This window comes from Pelophylax lessonae (genome assembly GCF_965119305.1).
Source record: "Pelophylax lessonae genome assembly, chromosome: 2".
Taxonomy (NCBI): domain Eukaryota; kingdom Metazoa; phylum Chordata; class Amphibia; order Anura; family Ranidae; genus Pelophylax; species Pelophylax lessonae.
The window spans coordinates 656,465,610-656,487,565 of NC_138769.1; the positions used below are offsets into that span (position 1 = coordinate 656,465,610).

Here is a 21,956-nt window from a genome sequence, read left to right on the forward strand (position 1 = left end):
GAGCCGGGCGGATGACAGCTCCGTCTCCGCTTGCAGAGCGGAGAGGGAGGTGTCTCAGCACCCGCTGCCCTCTATGGGGGATCGGAGGAGAGCGGACCGCTTGTCCGCTCTCATCAGATCCGCTCCGCTCCGATTACTGAACGGATGGAAAAATAGGGTTTCCATCCGTCCAGATTTCAGCACAGGATCGGATGCGGATGGCAGCGGATGTCAGCGGAGGTGACCTCCGCTGACACCCGCTGCCCCATAGAGCTGCATGGAGGATCCGATCAGATCCGCCTAAAAAACTGACAGGCGGATCTGATCGGACCGCCCGTGTGAAAGAGCCCTTACACTGCTAGCATTAGTGAATAGATAGGAAAGTATATTATATTTACTTGTTTTGAATTTTTTTTTACATTTCTTCAGTTACTTCCAGACCTCGGCAAATGATGTCATACATCCTAGGTGTCTTCAGGAGGGGTTTTCTCATCTAAGAACAACCTCCTGGCCTGCGTGCCTGACCTAAAGGTAGATGGACTCTAGGAAGTATATGCTACATAAATCGTCTGCCCTTACTCAATATGGCCACAGCTAGAAATGCTAGGGGGGTGTTTTTAGGGTGATTTTTTCAGCAAAATAAAGCATGGACACATGAATGGATGGGGGAATTTGCTTTGAATATCAAAATTGAATTAAAAAGGGTTTTTGCTTTGTGGTGCTCACATGCAGTTTAGTTGCACTTTAAATATGTAGATGTCTGCCAGAAACTTTAGCCATGTCTTTAGCTATAGCATATGTATCAGTCTTTAAGGTGGCTCTGCATCGGTTAAGGTTTGTTTAGGACTTCCTTTGCCAATAAATAGTATGGGTGTTACCAGCATGTACTTTCCCACCTGAGGTCTATCATGGGTGTTACCAGCATGTATTTTCCCACCTGAGGTCTATCTGTTTAGACAATATTCTGAGGTTTCAGAAGATTTGATCATCTGAAAGCACTAAATGATGTGAACAGGGATTCGGTGGGGAATCCGGTCTGCTCTTGTGTGAACCCAGGGTGAAGTTTATGACAAGCCTGTTCACACAGGAGCAATGGGGGAAACCACATGTGATTAGGACAGGAATAACACTGCATTCCTGTTCAAATCACATGCGATTCTTTGCAGTGCGATTTGAGCCTATTAATTTTGTATGAGCTCAAATCGCACCGCAAAGGTATCGGTTTCAGGTATCAGAGGATTTGCATGAGTACTCGTGCAAATGCTTAGTATTGGTATCGATACTGGTGTTGGTGCAACCATAGCGTTTATCATATACTGTATTTATCGGCGTATAACACGCACTTTTTCCTCCTAAAAATGGAGGAAAAAGCAGCAGTGCGTGTTATACGCCGATGTTAATAATAAAAAAAAGTCCAGGAAGCATCGCCAAGAGCAGAAGGGGCAGGCCGGGGAGAAGGAAGGACGAGCAGTCATAAGAGCAGAGGGGGCGGGCCGAGGAGAAGAGAGAACTAGCGAGCGCAGTCATCGGAAGTCCCGCCTATGACAGACGTAACACGTCTCAGCAGAGAAGGCGGGACTTCCGATGACTGCGCTCGCTAGTTCTCTCTTCTCCTTGGCCCGGCCCGCCCCCTTCTGCTCTTATGACAGCTCGTCCTTCCTTCTTCTCGGCCCGGCCCGCCCCTTCTGCTCTCGGCGCTGCTTCCCGCCCTTTTTTAAAACAGATTCGGAGTCGGACAATTCCAATGGCGCTTGCAAGGCTGCATATATGGACACTACTGGTAAAGGCTGCATATATGGACACTGCTGGTGAGGCTGCATTTATGGACACTGCATTTATGGACACTGCTAAAGAGGATGCATTGCTGGACACTGCTGATGAGGCTGCATTCATGGGCACTGGTGAGATGTCATTTGATTTAAAAAAAAATGTTCTGAGTTCAAAGCGGTTTATTTTAAATTTAAGCTTTTTTCCTGAAATTTCTCTCCAAATATTGAGGTGCGTGTTATACGCTGGCACGTGTTATACGCCAATAAATACAGTACATATTATACATGCATTGCAGTAATGGCTAACCCAACTAAAATTGTAATTTTCACAGGATAGGTTTGCATATTTCAACTACGGTATATATTCTTTGTTGACCATGAACCACTGAGAACCTGGCCCTTATTATTAAGCACAAAACTGATTTCACCATAAAAGAATCTGGTCTTGAGATAAATAATGGTGCTCTAGTCTACTTTGTAGTTGTGTTTATATGAGTGTTTTACAATATTTAAATTAAACTTTAGTGACTCATTAAATGGTCTTTCCCACTATATACACATCAAGTGTCATATGTACTGTAGCTGTGTCATACTCCAAATGAACCCTTTAAAGATGTTCAGTAACAAACTAGGCAGTGAATGAATAGTATACAAAGAAATGATAGCTATGAGGTTGAAAAAAGGATGTATCTGTGCTACAAAATCAAACAATTCTACACCTGCAATTGGCAACAGAGACCATTAGAAATAATATGCCTGGCTCTGTAACTCAAGGGGATGAATACAAACTAGGGCTGGAAAAATAGGGCTCCGGAGCTGGGAGGTGGCTCTGTTTCTTTGATATGAAATGATAGAAATCACACTTTAAAAGAAAAAAAAAAATTCCGCAACTGGTGCTGGGTTACTAGAGCGGGAGCGACGCTGATCACAATTTTGTGGATAAACTTTGAACTGGTGCTTTGTTAATGGAGCTGGAGGGGTGCCGATCAAATTTTTCGGATAGGCTCTGGAACTGGTGCTTTATGACTTAGGTGGCACGGAGGACAGCTCTGGAAATGTTTTATTTAGAGCTGGAATTCGAATAAAGTTGTGCTTTGGAACTTGGAGCTGGTGCTAACATTCTGAACCTACACTTTTCAGTCTACATCACATGCATTTAAAATAACATAGGTCACTATGTAAAGAGGAGAGGATCGCCGCTACTCCCTACCAGTCCAGCTAAATAATAAACGATAAAGAGCGGGCTCAGCCTACGTGGCTCCACCAAACCCCACAGCCGGATGCATTTTGCCCTGATGGGTGGGGCAAAATGCATTAGGGTGTGCGGTTAGGCAGAGACATGTAGGCTGAGGACACTTTTTATCATTTATTCACCTGGGCTGGTCCGGAGTAGCAGCGATCCTTTCCTCTGGATTGGTAATAGGACAAGCCTGAACCCCATGCTCTGGGACACAGGGATATGCTTTCACCTCTACTTTAAGTAGCACCAAAAGCAATCAAACAGATCGAATAAGTCACTACGTAATTTGATTTTAGTAGCAGAACAATGCACTGTCTTGAAAATTTATTTCAATCCTAGTGAAAGTATTGTGAAATACTTATCATCCTACTATTTTCATGTATGCAATGCCTGAAATTGATGTAAAAATGGGATTTTTGACTTACTGTAAAATCCATTTCTCTGATGTTCATTGACGGACACAGCTCCTGAAATTCATAACCATTAGGTTATACTGCCCCCTACAGAAGTAGGACACCAGGCAGAAAAGAATTCTGGCTACACCCATGGGCAGTCCCAGGGTATACTCCCTATCTCTGCTATAGCCACTCAGTTTTGTTACAAGCAGTGTCAGACGAATTATAACTCCACAGAGGTGTGGGTGCCGTGTCCATCAATTAACATCAGAGAAATGTTCAAAAATCCCATTTTCTCTTCCGTTCATTGATGCTTATTGAAGATCCTGATATTCATAACCGTTGGGACGTCCCAAAGCAGTGTTAAACATGAGGGGTGTGAACAACAAAAAGATTCCCAAGGCTAAACATTTGCCAACCATGCAACAGGAGCCTGCCTGAAAAAAACAACACACCCTCAAAGAGGATCCGGTCCTCTAAAACAGCAGCCTGCAAACCCTTGTGGACAAAAGCATCCGCAGATGCCAACACATCCACTTTATACAACTTTTTGGAAATGTGCACTGATGACCAGGTGGCCACCATGCAAAGTTGCATCACTGACACCTGATGACAGAAAGCCCTAGAAGAATGTGCCTTGACGGGGAAAGGAGAAACCTGACCCCCTGATGGAATAGGCCTGAATCACCGTCTGTCTGATCCATCTGAAAATGATCGCAGAGGAAGCGGACAACCCTTTTCAAGGTCCATCCGTGAGCACAAAGAGAGGATCTGACTTCCTGAAAGACTCCGTAGCTGCCAGGTACACCCTAATTGCCCGGACCACATCCAAGGAATGCAAAGCAATTTCCTTGGGATGTTTGGGCCTGGGACACAGGGAAGGCAACACAATGTCTTCATTCAAATGAAAATCAGAGACAACCTTTGGAAGAATGATGGACGGGGGCGAAGAAACACCTTAACCCTGTGAATCTCCAGGTAAGGTGAATGACAGGATATGGCCGCCAGTTCCGACACCCTGCGCGCAGAGGTGAAAGCCACTAAAAGTCCACCTTCTGGGACAGCGTAAGCCGGGGAATCCCCCGAAATATTTTCAAAGGGAGGCTTCTGTAGAGCTGAAAGCACCAAATTAAGATCCCAGGGCGGCAACGGAGTCCGCACTGGAGGAACCAAATGTTGGACACCCTGAAGAAAGGTACGCACCAGGGAGCGAGTGGCCAAAGTCGTTGGAAGAAGAACGCCAAAGCCGACACCTGGCCCTTGATGGTACTCAAGGCCAATTTCTGTTGAACCCCCCATTGAAGGAAGGTCAAGTTCCGAGCCACCGAGAAGGAGCGAGGAAGGACCCCAAGAAACTCACACCACGGAATGTATGTCTTCCACAAACGATGGTAGATCTTCCTAGAGGTAGATTTCCCAGCTTTCAACAGTGTAGGAATCACTGACTCAGATAAACCCCTATCCTTCAGCACTTGGCATGCACCAGGGGGACCCTACAAAAAGTGTAAAACACTGCTAAGGGACAACCCCCACCGCGCTGGCAGCACCACCACCACAAGCGATCCTCAGCAGAGAGGGAGAGGACCCCACTAGACTCACCACCCTCAGAAACAGGCACCTGCAGCCACCAGGGGAATCTGCACTACACGTGTGGCGATCAGGAAGTAAAATGATCCAGGTGTCAGCACCAGGAGATGAGGAGGGGCTCCTACCGCTAAAATTGCCGCCCACAGGGTACAACAAAATAGCGGCACCACAAGCCTTACATGGACCCAGGAGGGAGACCAGGCCTCAAGGACAGATCCAGGCAGGACGGGGGGCCCTGGCAGTAGCCCCCAGTAGGTACAACTCCCCCCCCCCCCACACAGTTGATAGTCCGATCGCTGTCGGTGCATCCCCCGGCCCCCATCGTCAGTTAGCACCCTGCCCCCTTCCCAGGAAAGTGGCCAGACCACCCAAACAGCCCCAGCGGGTAGGGGAATCCAGGGGTCCGACCATCCCAAAGAGAGGCCCAAGTCCACCCCAAAACCCTCCAGGGGGAGAGGGGGGAAAGCTACTCACCATACCAGAAATCAGTAGGGCATCGCTCCAGGCAGAACCCCTCACCATCGAAATGGGGGGGTTGTCGGCCAGGAGGAACACTGTGACTCGGGCCGAGACCCGGTCTTATGCGACCTCACGAGGCATTTAACTTGCAGACCAGCCCCTGTCCGGTGGGGCTATGTCGCGACCGACCTAGCGCAGAGCTGAGGTCTCCGCGCGCTCGCTGGCCAGACTGGGGTGACCACTGGATTTAGATTATCCACCCCGTTGCCCAGTTCGGCAGTTGATTGTAGATCTCACAGGAAAAAATCCAGGAGGAAAAAAAATTTTCTATCTAAAAAAATTTTGCCAGGACCAAAGATCCCAGCAAGCAAATAGGTCCTTACTCCTGACTAGGAATAAAAAAAAACTGAGTGGCTATAGCAGAGAGAGGAGTATACTCCTTGGGACTGCCCATGGGTGTAGCCAGAATTATTTTCTGCCTAGTGTCCTACTCCTGTAGAGGGCAGTATGATCCAATGGTTATGAATATCAAGAGCTGTGTCTGTCAATGAACGAAAGAGAAATGTTAACTTTGACATTTACATTTTAAAAGTATAGGAATATCAATTTAGAGATAATTCCATTCATGCAGATAATACCTTCTGTGAACCAGACTTCTCACATTTGGCTTTATTAAACTCCAACATTAGCCATGCTTTAGTGGGGTTTTTTTTGCCCTCGAATCCTTTCATAGGACAGTGCGCCCGACAGACTCAGTTTTGCTCAGCGGGATCGATCCGCCGATCCCCGCTGAGCAGGCGGATGACAACTCCGTCTCCACTTACTTTGCAGAGACAGAGCTGTCAGATCCCCACTCTTCTCTATGGAAATGGACCGCCTGTCCGTTTTCATCCGATCTTATCCAATCCTCCAGACAGATGGAAAATAGGGTTTCCATACGTCCGGATTTCACGGACAGGATCGGATCGGATAGCACCGGGTGTCAGCGGAGATGTCCACTGACATTCCCTGCTCCATAGAGGTGTATGGAGCATCCAATCAGGTCCTCCTGAAAAACTGACAGGCGGACTGGATCGGAAAGCCTGTGTATAGGATTGTATCTATGGAGGTTTTCGATTTGTGTTTTTTCTGTGTTGGTTGAACTGGATGGACTTTTTTCAACCAGATTATCTATGTAACTTTATTAACTGCATGCATTGCCATGGCTGTTTTTTTTTTTTTGCCCACATTTTGCCACTAATACCAGAATTTTGCCTAAGAAATCTGTAATCTCCTACAGGCCCGTCACTATCCTACCACTCTCAAAAAAAACTGCAAACTGTTGGCCCTGCCCTAATTAACTGCATATGCAGGTAGAATGCTGCTATTATCCTCACAGTTTGCCACTGTGAACAAGGAGATTTTCTGACTTCTGATAAGCATTGGTATAAATAATAACATATAAAACTATTCACACAGAGGATCTCACACTATAAAGACTCTGAAACAAATTTTTAGAATGTGCAAGGGACGTGTTAATAAACTGCATACTTATTCCATCATAACAGCAAACAACACAATCACATTTTGAGCAAAAACCTGTGCCAGTTACAGATAAAGTATAAGAACGAAATTGTGCCCAAATGTCATCCTGGCTGTAAATTCAGATCAGATATCTAAATAACCAAAGGCCCAAGAGAGCATAAAACAGATATCACTATACCACTAGCAAGGTAAAATTGACCAATAAAGCAAGCAATAAAGCTTAAAGCGGAGTTCCACCTAAAAAAAAAAAAAAAGGACATAAAAAATACCCCCGGGACAGTCAGGGCTAGTGCATTCCACAATGGATAGCCTCTGAACTGTCCCGGGTTACGCTTACCTGCAAGAAGAAATACTTACCTTGAAAATGTATTGTCCAGCGCTGCCATCTAAGGTGTGGGCAGCTTGAAGCCAGCGCGATCCTCTTCTGCGTCCTCTTCGGTCCCACGATGCACTGCACCGGCCCCACCGTCACTTCCGGTGCGGGCGCGTCATCCCTCCACAGCTTCTGGGCATGCCCAGAAGCTGTTTAGAAGGGAATGACGCGCGCGCACCGGAACTGACGTCGGGGCCGGTGCAGGCGCATTGATTCCTGGGAGCGATGACGTTCAGCTCCCAGGAATCACTGCAAGCCAGGAAGTGACGACGGGTCGTGGCCGCCGAGGGGAGGAAGAGGAAGTAAGGTAAGTATATTTTCTTCTAATCCAAGGTAAGTAAAAAAAAAAAAAAAAAAATGCGATTATCCATTTCTTTTTAAGGTGACCCGGACCAAGAAGATGGACAGAAGTGTAATTTTAGGGTGGAACTCCACTTTAAGAACAGTAACCCCCACCCCTAGCCATACACAACTCTTCCCTAATCAAAATCCCTATGTCCGGGATGGCCAATAATATTTCCTCCGTTACTATAAATTTTTTGTCCACAAAGGCTAGAAAGCCTCTAGTATACACATGCCATGTTTCCATCAGCAAAGGTTGACATGTATACACATGCCATGTTTCCGTCCGCAAAGGTTCACTTTTATGAAAGTACAATAGGCCATTTAAAAAGGTAGCTTGTTCTATACATAAAGCAGCTAAGCAGAGCTGTTCCAAACCATTTATGAGCTGAATTAGAAGTTTCTAAAGCATCTGAAAATTGAGTCCTAAAGAAGCTCTGAAGCTGTCTGGAGATGGAGCTGAGGGTTCGTTTAGGTTTCAGGAGCTGGAGTCCCAACTTCTGGAAAGAGCAAACATGGAGCCTTGCCAACCCTTTCACATATTACCTTATTTCAAACAGGTTTCAGAACAAGGTATGGGTAAATCAATAATGGGTGAGGATCAGTTGAAGGCAAACCACGCGCAATACCTAGAGTAATCCTTCACTTTCTGCCTGCCTTTTTTTTTTCACAGCTTTCACAGCTCAATTCTTCTTTGAAAGCTGGGTTTCTGATGGGAAAGCTGGAGTCAATAATGAGATCCTTTTCTCACTGTCAATCTCAGTGCTAACAGCCCTGTCAGTTTATTGGTGTCTGATTCCTCCCCTCTAATTACAGAGCAGATCAGTAGATTTTTACTGAGTTGCTTAACTGTGGATAACAAAACACAATTAGCTAACAGCAGTGCTACTGAAATCACAGACAAGGTATATCAAACTAATTATATGTTCTTTGAATTTTATGAACAAAAAAAAATATAACACTGCTAGCAAATTACACGTCAGCATTAAGTTCTGTTTAACTTTCGCAAATGGTATCGCAGTGCTCAGTTGCAAATTGCCCATGCAGACTTACTTAAGTGACACTAAACTCTGGTGTAAAAAAAATATATATTTAAACATGTTTTCTAAGTTTGCAAAAGTACCTTCTATTGCGCCCAGCCTCCTCCAAATTTATTTTTTTTCTCTTCTTTTTTATAGCTGTGATTTACCGGAATGGAGCCACCCTCTCTTGCTCACTCCCGAGATAGACTAGGGACTATAGGATTTGTAGTGTGCATAGAGCATACATGACCGCAAATTGCATGCAATGCTCATTCCAAACAAATAGAAGTTTGGGGGGGGGGGGGGGAGGTTTGGAGGCTCAGAGAGGAAAATACAAGGCGGCGGAAAAACACAGAAACAACTTAATGAAAAAGAGATTACAAAAAAAAGGCATCAAGAGCAATTAAGCAGATGATGCCTATTGATTATTTATGGAAAATATGGATATTGTTTGGGGTCCCTTTATCTGATTCCCTGTGGAGCCCCCTGGGTTCCAAGATTATCTTCACCCTTCTCAACTTTTCTGCAAATCAAGATTAAGCCCACTAGTGTCTTTTCCAGCATTTGGAAGTAGCAAATGAGTCACCAGCTTTCTAAGCTGCACATAGTATCCAATGCATCTGCTAGTGATCATGGCATACCAGTGATATGTAGCAGCGAAGATGAGCATTTTAGTCAACTATAGCAGTAAGGGCTCTTTCACACGGGCGTTCCGTATGTCCGTTTTTCATCCCATCCGTTTGCGGATGAAAAACGGACATAATGTATCTCTATGTAAATACGGATGTCATCGGATGATCATCCTCTGACATCCGTTTTTTGTCAGTTCAGTTCAGTTTTTTTGAACGGAGGAGAACCCTATTTTTTCTTCCTTTCAAAAAACGGAACTGAAGCAAAAACGAATGTGAGTAGTGTCATCCGCAGACATCCGTATTTACATAGACATGCATTATGTCCGTTTTTCATCCGCAAACGGATGGGATGAAAAACGGACATACGGACCGGATGACACAAGTGTCATCCGTGTCCGTTACAAAAAAAAAAAAAGGACCTGATCGGGCAAAAAAAAAGGAACGCCCGTGTGAAAGAGCCCTAACTCTGTAGCTAGCTACAAGCTGCCAGAAAAACAGGCAGAGGGATTTGTAGCTGCTATATGATGGCCTACCTTTAAAGGGATGCAGACACTACAGCTATTCTCAAAAGAATACAGAGATTAGCTTAGGTAGTTCTAACGAAGGCTGATCCTCCTATTAAAGCAGACCTTCCACCTCAATGGTCTGCTTACTATAGTCCCCCCCCCCCCCCAAAAAAAAAAACCCTGCAAAAAAGCTCCTCTGGGGGTGAAAATGGTTAGATATGATATAATAATTGCCTTTTCCTGACTTCCACCCTCAATGTCCAGGTGATGGTGATATTATCCTGCTTCCAAACAGACCAGGGGTAAAAAAAAAGGTGGTGAATAGGATTCACAATGCCTCCCTGCTGCCTTTTAAATGTCCTTCAAAAAGCTGTATTGTGGATTGCTCTTCAGAGGCCAAAACTAATCTAAATGGGCCCTTAGAATGTTTGCCACCAGAAACTCAATTCCCTGCTTGTGTGCAAAGCAAAGCATTGTGGGCGCAGTACACCTGACATATAGAATATTTGAGTATAAATATTCTTGTATTTTTTAACAAAAATAAAAATCTTTTTGTATAACAAAGTTTGTTATATGTTTTTATATAATGGTTTGACATATCTTGTAATAGAATGTAAAACTGAACTGTGTCTCAAATGCCTGTTTTTAGCACTCTCTGACACAAGTGTAACCTTAGTGTTAGACCCCGTTCACACAGGGGCGACCCGACTTGCTGGGGCGACCTGTGAAGTCGCGGTGCACAGAGTGCACTGCGACATCGGCGCGACATGCACGGACTTCATATAATTGAAGTCAATGCAGGTCGCCTCCAGGTCGCCCCAAAGTAGTACAGGACCCTTTTTCTAAGTCGGAGCGACTTGTGTTGCTCCTATTAGAACGGGTCCTCCTGTGCTAATCTATGGCAGGCGACCCACCGCGACTTGTCAGGCGACCAAGTCACCTGACAAGTCGCGCTAGTGTGAATGGGGACTTAGATTACCATATAGCAAAAAAGCAACATTTATTTTATTTATTTGTTGCCATTTTTAGAAAATAGCAGCTGCTGAAAACATTAGAATAGGATTTTTTAACAGCAATGAATTACAATAAAGCTATTTTGTTAACTTTACATGGGGTTTTTCTTTAGGCAAGATTAATACTGTGTCTAGTGAGACATGAGCATTTTCCCAAGTTTTGTTTCTTTATAAACAATTTACGTTCAGTAAAAAATGTTTTATGTCCTCTCAGCTATCTGTTTTCTTTTCATTCAATCTTCTTCACTGGTTTGGTAGGTGTAGATCAATACTTCCAATGAGAAGGGTACAGCATTGAAGGTCCCAATGAGCACAGTGGTCTCCATCATCCGTAAATGGAAAACGTTTGGAACCACCAGGACTCTTCCTAGAGTGGGCCACATGGTCAAACTAAGTGGTAGGGGGAGAAGGCCTTAGCCAGGGAGGTGACCAAGAACCCAATAGTCTCTCTGACAGAGCTCCAGCATTTCTCTGTGGAGAGGGAAGAACATTCCTGAAGAACAACTATCTCTGTAGCACTCCACCAGTCAGGCATGTACAGTAGAGTGGCCAGACGGAAGACACTCCTCAGTAAAAGGCACATGACAGCCTGCCTGGAGTTTGCCAAAAGGCACTTGAAGGACTCTCAGACTATGAGAAACAAAATTCTCTGGTCTGATGAAACAAAGATTGAACACATAACAAAATGTGAAAAAAGTGAAGCGCTGTGAATACTTTCCAGATGCACTGTAACTTCAATAAAACCATGGCAGGAGGGACATTTTACATCCAGACTGACACTTTTTCCCTTTCTGAATGGTCTTTTCCAATGTCCTTGGGAAAATGTAGTTGAGCGACACGTTGTTTGATGTTGAACTACAAGTCGTATCCAACTCCCTCAGGGCTTCAGAAATAGTGCATACTAATGCAGAGTTATTTTAAACATTTCACCTTCATTCCAAATCGAATAGTTGGAATGTCAATAATTCATGTAATTACGGGCACATATCCAACTAAAGCAATCTATATCTTTGGACTCTGCCAATATACAAATTACATAATCTTCATCAACGCAAATAGATAACCTTTAGCATTCAGATGAGGGATGTCTTTTTAATAACCATATAAATGAAAAAAATCAGGCAATAAACATTAGCTTGGCCTTATTTTCCACTACACGTGTACATTCAACTGTGAGAGAGAGAGTGAAGGAAAGAGAAAAACAAATGGAAAAAATCAGGGACCTGTGATTCACCTTTCCCCTATCTATTATGTATCAACTGATTAGACGCATACATATATACTATAGGGGTTACCTTATAAAGACAAATCCACCATGCTCTAGAAGTGCATTGCAAGTGCACTTGGAAGTGCAGTGTCTGTAGATTTGAGGGGGACATGCAAGGACAATAAAAATCAGCCTTTTAGCTTGCACATGATTGGATGATAGAAAATCAGCAGGGCCTCCCCTCATTTCAGATCTTCCTCTTAGATCTACAGTGACTGCACTTCCAAGTGCACTTGCAATGCACTTCCTAGTGCACAGTGGGTTTGACTTTAGTAAATCAACCCCTAGGTAAATATACACTTTATTGTCACAAGTATTGGGATGCCTACCTTTACACGCACATGAACCTTATTGGCATCCCAGTCTTAGTCCATAGGATTCAATATTGAGTTGGCCCACCCTTTGCAGCTATAACAGCTTCAACTATTCTGGGAAGGCCGTCCACAAGGTATATAAAAGTGTGTCTATTGGACTGCTTCACCATTCTTCCAGAAGCGCATTTGTGAGGTCAGCCACTGAAGTTAGAGTGGAGACTGCGAGCCAGGCCTTCTTGTTCAATTCATCGCAAAGGTGTTCTATCAGGTTGAGGTCAGGACTCAGGCCAGTCAAGTTCCTCCAACCCAAACTTGCTCATCCATGTCTTTATGGACCTTGCTTTGTGCACTGGTGCGCAGTCATGTTGGAACAGGAAGGGGCCATCCCAAAACTGTTCCCAAAAAGTTGGGAGCATGACATTTGCCAAAATGTCTTGGTATGCTGATGCGTTAAGTGTTCCTTTTACTGGAACTAAGGGGCAAAGCCCAGTCCCTGATCGTTTTGTACACTCTGCTGGTGCAAAGACCCCTAGGTCCAATGGCAAGACAAACAAGTGCTTAACGTGGTGGTAAAGCCACTTTGTTTTCTTCCTAGAATCCCCTGTGTTCGATTAAGTTTTGTGCCTCAGTGTATGTGCTTTAAAAAAAAAAAAATATGCAGCTTCATACCTTATTTCAGAGGGCCATTTGGCACCCATGTGACCGCCTGCCGCTCTCCTCCCCAATCTGAGAACTACAGTGGGAGGGGCTGAGAACCCCCCCTGATGTCAGCCGGGAAGAGGGGAGGAGAGCTGTGGGCGGTCACGTGAGCACCGAGAGGCGCTCTGAAATAAGGTATGAAGCTGCATATTTTTCTATAAAGCACATACACTAGGCACATATATTAATCAAACACAGGGAATTCTAGGAAGTAAAAGTTATTATAGCAGCAGGAGGGGAGGGGCAGGGAGCAGATCGGCACTGCGACTAGTGGACAGCCAGGGAGGGGAGAGAGGAGAGACTCCAAGCTGACGGAGGAACGGCATCATGGATCAGTTGCCATTATAAACATGGTCAGTTTACAGAGGGAAGGGCAGTACCAGGCATGATCAACCAGGTGTTTTAGATTATAGATAGGGATAAATTACAAAGCACAAGCACTATGCTGTTATTCATGCTTTAAAGGAACAGGATACTTTTTTGTTTTTTTTTGGTTCTTTTTTACAATCTCTTTAAACCAAATATCTGCTCCTTCCTAACAACTGTATTTACCTTATTCATACAGTCTACCCATTAAATTAAAAAGAAGCCCATATTATGTCCTTCCAAAAAAGGACAAAGATCTTTTAGGCTCAGTAGCCTGCTGCCCAATCTAACCTATTAATCTAGATTGTAAATCTCTTTCCAAAATACTAGCAGAGATGTTGGCATGCCTACTACCAAAATAACTGAGCCATTGTAGGCCCCAGATCTCACCTTGTAGACCCCAGATCTCACATTAACCACTTGCCGACCAGCCGCCGCAGTCATACGGCAGCAGGTCGGCAAGTTCCCGCGAATCGCCTTACCTGTATGGCGGTTTGCGGGAGCTTTCCTGGTGGCGCACGCGAACCCACTTACCAGCACAGAACCCGATCCACTTTGGGCCAGTGATCGTGATTGCTGCTTCACGCTCCCCGTGAAGAGATAAATAGAAATAATCAAGCGCCTAGGACTCCAAGGCTAAATTATCAAGGGGATAAGGATGTGCAGCTAATTAATTGCAGATAATCTGCATAGTAATGGTAAAAAAATAGCAACTAGCGTAAAACCTTAAAATTCCCCAGAATAATATTGTCTCAAATTTGTACTCAGATACAATAAAGTAATATAAAAAATTAAATCAGAATGAATTTTTTATGCCACCTGAAGTGAAAGTGATGTGATACCTGTGTGTATGAATAGAAAACTTGGGTAAAATTGTGCAGGATGTCAGCAGTTATACCGACAATATTGACACAAATAAATGACTATTCCATATATAAAAACCGAAAAAAACTGAAAAAAAGTGCACCGTGCGAAAAGGTGCAATGTGACTATAACGAAAATCTGAATGATGGAAGTATGTGGGACAAAATCCTTATTGAAAAAGTGCATGTGCAATCTATAAATATTGATGCCTAAAAAAATATATATTAAATATTAATGTAAACCCTAGTGCATATATCAATTAAAGTGCAAAAAGGAAAATATTGGCCAGCATCCTGAAAATTTTGTATAAAGTGCAAAAATATGTAAACCAATCAATAAAATTGCAGATCACATTTCATAACCCCAGATGTAAAAAAAACATGCAAGATATATAACTATATAATGATATCTTTAAAAAGAGTCCACAGTTGTTCAATCAGGGTTATTACAAAGTGCCAGTGCAGGAATGGTGCCACAAGCCAGTGCTAACAATCCACATAAAGCAGGTGTCTTCAGTGCACATTCGTGAGAATCCCATCATCTGTGTCACAGAGGACTCAATGAACTCACCAGAAATACACTGGTGTTACCAGCAATCACACTTGTAATAATTATCCTATGTAGTCGTCTCTCTCAGAGAGTGAATAGATAACCATCAATAGCCTTATATTTTCATCGTATCCTCCAGGTTATAGCCAGAATGTTGGAGTGTTATAATGTAGAGGAGAAGAAAAATCGAACATAGTGTAATTCCGTAAAAATTTTATTTATTAAAAGAAGTCATCCAATGTACACATTTGTAGGTGTCTAAACCAGACACTAGGGATGTCAGGCAAACAAGCACGCCGCTCAGGCTAGTACATAGGAGCCGCGAGCGTGTCTCACTGTGTAGTCTCTTGTGGTGTATTGCTTCAGCGTCCAGAAGCCCCGTCCTACTAGTTTTGTCTATTGACGTCTACTCGGAGCGGCAGCCGCTCCGAGTAGTCGTCAATAGACTAAAATATAGATGAAACCAATAACCTGGATTGCCAATCGCAATCTACAGCACATGCGCAAGATTGCGATCGGCATTCTGGGTAGCCAGGAACCCGGAAGAGGGACACAGCGGGGGACACCATGGCTTCAGATGCCCACACCGAAGATGGCCGCGCTCTGCAATCAATTTTACAGGTAAGAATCTAAGATTTTAGACTCCTGAAGACGTCATTCTGACGAAACGCGTAGAGCGTCATCGCGTCACATCCGCCTGGTGGAACGCACTTCCGGTCTGTGGAACGCACGGCGTCCCGGAAGTGCGCGACCGCAATAGTTGTATACCTGCCGATTGACTCTTTATGTTTGTGAGTACCCTTTTTTTATACTAATAAAGCCTTGTTAAACGGTACTACCCTATGTGAGCCTTATTTCCCACATACCCGAGGATACCCCAGTTTCCAAGGACAGTGCGACAGAGGACTCGGGCAGGTCGGGACCATACCCCTACTTATAAGACCACCCAGGGAGAGCAGAGGGGATACAGTGGCAATATTTCCAAGGCCTGATACCCCTGCAGGGGTGATTATTGTCGGTGAGTGTGGTCCTAAGGGTGCGGGGAGCACAGAGTGGTCACTGGAATCCGGGCACCCTCAAAACAGCATTTGAATGCACCTGCACTGAAGTCACTTTGTTTGCACCTTATATTTATGGACTCATAATCCATTTTTGTTTCAAATGTTTATGATCTATTGGTTCTTATATTACTTTGATTAATGCTGCTATAATTTATGGTTGTCTCTATACATCTGCTGCTAGTTTTTACAGTGATTTAAAGTTGTTTATGCCATCCCTCCTACAGATTTATATAGGTGTTTATATATATTTATATATTTTTATATATTTTCAACATATATTTTTTATGATTTTTATCACTTTTTTTATATACCACACCCACTTTTCATCAGTATATCACTATTTACATATTTATATTTATATTTCTATTTGTGTTGGCATATGGTTACTTTAAGTGGATTGATAGTGTGATTGTTTACCCTAAAGGGGTCACTTATCACGGATTTATTGATTTATAATACACATAGCACAGGATCATTGCACTTAGCACTTTACGAGTCCAACACTATTTATTACATTTAAGATTGTTTATTTTGCACTTTACACTTGTGGAGATGTGTATGGAGGATTAAGTATACAGAAGATTTGGTATATTGGCAGCGCCATACACCTGCTTGGAGTTTTTATTTTTGATTTTCATACTATATATCTTCGGAAATATAGTTTAACAGGTGGGCAGCAGCCATTACGAATAAGGAATCTATTAATATCCTAAGCGCGGATTTATATATATCATAACAAGAATTTATCTTTATTCCATAACTGTAATGTCCTGTAATGTGGGGTTAGTGTTAGGGTAATTGGGGATATGTTAGGATTAGAGAGGTATTTTTAGCTTAAAAATGTATTTTTACTCGGAACTCCGCTTTAAGGGCTCTTTCACAAGGGCGGTCCGATCAGATCCGCCTGTCAGTTTTTTAGGCGGATCTGATCGGATCCTCCATGCAGCTCTATGGGGCAGCGGGTGTCAGCGGAGGTGACCTCCGCTGACACCCGCTGCCCTCCGCATCCGATCCTGTGCTGAAATCTGGACGGATGGAAACCCAATTTTTCCATCCGTTCAGTAATCGGAGCGGAGCGGATCTGATGAGAGCGGACAAGCGGTCCGCTCTCCTCCGATCCCCCATAGAGGGCAGCGGGTGCTGAGACACCTCCCTCTCCGCTCTGCAAGCGGAGACGGAGCTGTCATCTGCCCGGCTCAGCGGGGATCGCGGACCGATCCCCGCTGAGCAACACGGATCCGCCTGCGGAGGCGGACCGTGTGAAAGAAGCCTAAGGTTTTTTGACTTAATGCATTCTATGCACTAAAGTGATTGTAAGCCCTATCATATACCCAGTGAAGTGAACAGCCTCAGATGATACACAGAGAATAAACAAATTCTTCTACATAAGTTTTACTTGTTTACCTGCTATATTCTCATATCTACACCCCTTCAAAAGTGCACAACTGTGATAAAAATCCTTCTGTATCTGACAGGAGTACAGGGGTAGGGGTGAAGAGCTGCAGCTACAGCTCTTATACACTGTGTGAGAGCTGATTGGAGAAAAAGGATACACCCCCCCCCCCCCTTTCGCATGCTGCACAGGAATGGAGGAAGAATACAGAGCTGTGTTCTGAATAGACAAGCTGTGTGCTAAGCTCTCCTCTCTCGTCACAAATTTATCTTATGTGTCAGGAATACTTGTCAGAAGCGACTCATGCTGATAACAGAGAAATGAAGCAGGAGAGAGAAATGACACTTAGAGCTTTGGATATAGACAAGTAAACGTTACAGATATATGTACTCTGTTCAGATTTTCACTGAGGTTTACAACCACTTTAAAGTGTTACTAAACCCAGGACCCTGTATTCACTATATCTGGCCTCCCACAGTACACAGAACATAGAAATGCAATTATTTTAGTAAATATAAACTGCTAAATACCTTTTCTCATTAACAGTATATAGCAGTCTTGTGACTTCCATCAGTGTCAAGCACTGGTAAAGCTTGTGGGAGGAGTTTTCCGACTAGTCTATGAGACTGCATGACCCCTGACCCTCTGTCTGGACAGTGCCGATTGGCCCTGTGCTGATCACATGTATCCTCCCAGGCAAAAAAAACCTCTCTAGCAATACACACTAAACTGAGCATGTGCAGCCTAACTCCATAGACTCGGTGTTATCAGGAAATTATTAGGATTCAGCAGAAGGAGGGGAGGATCAGAGAAGCCAGGATCAAACAGTCTTTTTACTTCGGTTTCACAGTGAGTAGAACAAGCATGCTTTCCTGCATATACAGACTGATTTTACTGTTGTGAGTTTAGTATCACTGTAAACGTAAAAATAACCTTGTGTGATTAGCTCATTGATTTCCCCAGAAGTCTGCACTAGACTGCATAGATTTTAAGCATCCTTTTCAACAAAAATGTCATTTTTGGTGAGATGCTCCCACATTGTTAATCACTTCTAAAGGAATGCGGACACTGCAACTTTTCTTATTGGAATACTGTATGTGCTGATTACCGGTTGCCAACCATATACTGTACATATACGGCGACAAAGTGGCTCCCATGTGCAGAATTACCTACCTGTATGTATTTCTGCACTTGCAAGTCTGGGGTGCGCATGCGTGCCGCCAGCGACCTGCTTCTGCGGTGACTGGACACAGTGGGAGCCAATCAGCAGGTCTGGCAGGTGCGATCTCAGCCGGGAGACAGGCAGATTTTTTTGTAAACAAGGCAGATCGCTGTTCGGTGACAAGGTAGAACATAGATCCTGTGTTTCTGCTAAGCAGGAACACGAATCTCTGCCTTCCCACAGTACAAGCACCTCCCCCACAGTTAGTAAGCATTCCCTAGGAACACAGTTAACCCTTTGCTTGCCCCTGATGTTAACCCCTTCGCTGCCAGTGTCATTAGTACAGTGACAGTGCATATTTTTAGCACTGATCACTGTATTATGTCACTGGTCCTCAAAAAGTGTCGCTTCGTGTCCAATTTGGCTGCCGCCACCGCAATGTCACAGGAACCCCTATAAGTCACTGATCGCCACCATTACTAGTAGAAAAAATAAAAATTCCATAAATTTATCCCATAGTTTGTAGACGCTATAACTTTTGCACAAACCAATCAATATACACTTCTTGGGATATTTTTTGTTAGCAAAAACATGTAGCAGAATACATATTGGCCTACATTGATAAAAAAATGTGATTTTTTTACATTTTTTTATTGGATATGTTTAATAGCAGAAAGTAAGAAATATTGCTTTTTTTTTTTTTTAAAAAGTGTCGCTCTTTTTTTTGTTTCTAGCGCAAAAAATAAAAACCGCAGAGGTGATCAAATGCCACCAAAAGAAAGCTCTATTTGTGGGAAAAAAAGGAAACACATTTTATTTGGAAACAGTGTCACATGACCGCACAATTGTTAGTTAAAGTAATGCAGTGCCATATTGCAAAAAATGGCATGGTCATGAAGGGGGAGTAAACCTTCCAGGGGGCAAGTGGTTAATAATGAAAAGGTCACCCCTATTCAGAATCACTTTGCACACTGACATCATCAATCATACAGCTTTTTCTTCTTCAAAGCAGATAGGAATCTGCAACAAAGTTTGTTAAAAACCTTTGATTGTAAATTTATCACCCAGATTGGATGTTTTTGCCAACAAAAGTAGAGTTATGCCTCGTACACACGCAACGATTGTTGGCCGACCGATCGGCTGTCTTTTGTCCAGTGTTGTTGTGTTGTTTGAAATGTGCTCAAGACTGCACACGAATTTTATCGGCCAACAAAAACCAACTTCAGAAGTGATGTCATGTTCTGGTTTACTTTCCGTGTGTTTTTTCTTCTCTGAGCATGCCCAGTCTTGCTCATCACATTTTTGTCTGCCGAAATCTGTACTGACTGAAGAACAATCGGCTGTTCTGTTGACGGCCAACAAAAATTTTATAGCATGCACACCAGATTTTGTTCGGCCGAAAAGTCGCAGTCGGTTGTCAGAAGCATCATACTAACAAGCCGACAATCGGCCGATCGGACATTGGCCGAAAATTCACGGCCAACAATCGTTGCGTGTGTACGAAGCTTTACTCCTAACCGCTGAAAAGAAAACCCCTGCAGGACAAAGGCATAATGAGCTAGTATGCATCGCATACTAGCTCCTTATGAAATACTTACCTTAAAACGAAGCCCCTACATGGACCCCCGGACAACGCTGTGGGAGCTGTCATGCTCCCACGGCGTCTCTTCTGGGTTCGGCGGCTCTGGCGCTGTGAGTGGCTGGAGCCGCGATGCTGTCACTCCTGCGCATGCACGTGGGGGGTCACTTTCTGGCAAGTGCCCGGCAAGGAACTCTTAAGGGGCGCCGGACCTTCAGAGCGCATGCGCCGCTAGCGTCAGCGGCTGCATGCAGGGCAAATATCTCCTAAACCGTGCAGGTTTAGGAGATATTAATTGTACCTACAGGTAAGCCTTATTATAGGCTTACCTGTAGGTAAAAGTAAAAAAAATTAGTATACTAACGCTTTAAGTCTGCAGGTAATATTACATGGGATTGAGGTTGCACAAAATAGAATGACTGAATTCACTCCCGTCCAGAGGTATTTTGAAATCCCTATTCATGGTGGCATTATGATATTTATATTTCATATACTGTACAGTCAAATCAAAGTGAAGTGAAAGAATGGACCTCATCAAAGTGACTGCTGACTATGAACTGCATGAGTTTACTTGTCTCACTTTGCTGTTTAAAGAGGCCATAAGCATTTGTTAATACACTTGGTAGTACATACTCATCTAGGTACCGTATCTCCCTCGGTTATATGGTGCCCATTGCTAACTAGGTTATCATAAGCATAGTCAATCACAGCGTATGCAGCAGAACTCATACTTTAGCAATCAGGCTGAAAACTGTAACTCACACTGAACCTGTGAAGCACACAGGAAAGAAACCCTTTATTAATATCAATGCATTTTCACTGTGTATTTATTTCTCTCCTCTGAATCAGCATATAAAAAACAATCTTTACTAAACGATACAAGGCTATATTTAGCAGTACTTACTTAGAAATCGCCCAGCCAATGTTCCAGAAACAGTTCTGATAAATAAAAGGCAAGGCAGACAGATTACATATCCCCGGTTGTGCGATTGTGTTCTGTTAATGCTTATTTCTTGTTTGCCCAGTAATAAAACACAAAAGCAGCTTCCTGGTCTGTCTGCTGGCTTGTCGGCATCCCCTGGACTATTTGCACATAATCGATAGCTTGCAGTGGAAAGCAGCAGTAAATTTCCACTCTGGTTAGTCCTGCGCTCAGCTCCTTCTGTCATAGGCAGTACAGTTTCTGGTTGAACCAGCTCTTTCTGTGAAACTTAGCTGCTCATCAGAGGAATGTGTGTAAGACAAAAGACAAAATAAAACATTTGCCAAGAGAATCTTCTGAGGTTAAAGTCCCCACTAGCGCAGCAGGGCAGAGCACACTCCAGAAGTGTTCCGCCTTACTGCTGGAGTTAACCTCTCCCAGTCCATTCAGAGAGAGAGAGAGAGAGAGAAAGACATCTTATATTCAGTGACTTAATTCACTCATAGAAGAACAACATTGTACAACAGGGCTTCCTGATGATGTCAGCTTGACGAAACGTGCATAGAGGAGCAGCTACCAATCCTGAACGTACGGTAAATGGAACGCTCGCCGACTCCAGGTTAGTAAGCGGCGGCGTTTTTTTCCTGGCTTGTGGTTTTTTGAGTACAAAGTGGGCTATTCGTGTGCCAGATTGGGCACTTTTAAATGTTAGCATTTTTAATATATGTTTGTTAAATGTCTGAATAAATAAATATACTACACTAAATTATTTTTTCTTCCTTGGTTTCTATGGTGGATCGGAGAAGTCTAATAGGATACAGACCTTTGATTATGCTGTCAATTGTGGAAGATCTAAAAAGGTTTTATGGTGGAGTGCAGGAGCGTATTGGGATACAAACACACTATGGAATAATATGTGGAGAAGCAAGTCGAGGAGGT

At 43.6% G+C, this 21,956-nt stretch overlaps 1 protein-coding gene across 2 annotated transcripts in view; it reads right to left on the reverse strand.

Annotated features, from left to right (window-relative positions):
* The window catches only part of CAB39L (calcium binding protein 39 like), a 169,672-nt gene that overhangs the window by 102,536 nt on the left and 45,180 nt on the right, over window positions 1-21,956 (reverse strand). The window contains exon 1 of one of the 2 annotated variants that reach the window (XM_082246333.1): window positions 21,000-21,355. The exons of the other annotated variant lie outside the window; for it this stretch is intronic. The gene's annotated coding sequence lies outside the window, so the exon portion shown is untranslated. Of the gene's footprint in view, window positions 1-20,999; window positions 21,356-21,956 lie in introns of those variants that run through there. 2 annotated transcript variants of the gene reach the window in all.